The sequence below is a fragment of the Octopus bimaculoides genome, chromosome 9 (assembly GCF_001194135.2).
Source record: "Octopus bimaculoides isolate UCB-OBI-ISO-001 chromosome 9, ASM119413v2, whole genome shotgun sequence".
NCBI lineage: Eukaryota > Metazoa > Mollusca > Cephalopoda > Octopoda > Octopodidae > Octopus > Octopus bimaculoides.
In genome coordinates this window covers 67539251-67540147 of record NC_068989.1, presented here as the reverse complement: position 1 = coordinate 67540147, position 897 = coordinate 67539251, and positions in this window count along the sequence as shown.

The following is an 897-nucleotide window of genomic DNA, read 5'->3' as shown; positions in this document are numbered from 1 at the left end:
GGCACATAAAAGACACCATTTCGAGCGTGGCCGTTTTCGTGCGGGTGACACGTAAAAGCACCCACTACACTCTCTGAGTGGTTGGCGTTAGGAAGGGCATCCAGCTGTAGAAACTCTGCCAAATTAGATTGGAGCCTGGTGTTGCCATCCGGTTTCACCAGTCCTCAGTCAAATCGTCCAACCCATGCTAGCATGGAAAGCGGACGTTAAACGATGATGATGATAGGTGATGAAGGTCATGGAGAGGGTCACAGCCCAACTAATTAGGGAGAGAGTCTGCTTAGATGAGATGCAGTTCGGTTTAGTCTCACGTAGAAGCACCACTGATGCTATATTCCTGGTACGGCAACTGCAGGAGAAATACCTAGCCAAAGATAAACTCCTATATTTGGCTTTTGTGGACTTGGAGAAAGCCTTTGACAGTGTCCCTCGTTCCCTTATCTGGGGGGCGATGTGGAAACTAAGGATTGATTAATGGTTAATAAGGGCTGTACAGGCCCAATACAGAAATGCTGTTAGTAAGGTCAGGGTTGGCAATGAGTATAGTGAAGAATTCTGGGTAGAAGTAGGGGTCCACCAAGGATCAGCCCTCAGCCCCACTTTTATTCATCATAGTCCTCCAGGAGGTGATAACAGAGGAATTCAAGAAAGGTTGCCCCTGGGAGCTCCTCTATACTGATGACCTGGCCCGCATAGCAGAATCACTACCAGAACTAAAGAAGAAATTTCAGGTGTGGAAGCAAGGTTTACAATCGAAGGGCCTTAGAGTCAATGTTGCAAAAACCAAAGTCCTAGTAAGTAGGAAGGCGAACACATCACACACTCCTTCAGGTAGATGGCCCTGCTCGATCTGTAGAAAAGGTGTATGTAGAAACTCCATAAGATGTACCCAGTGTA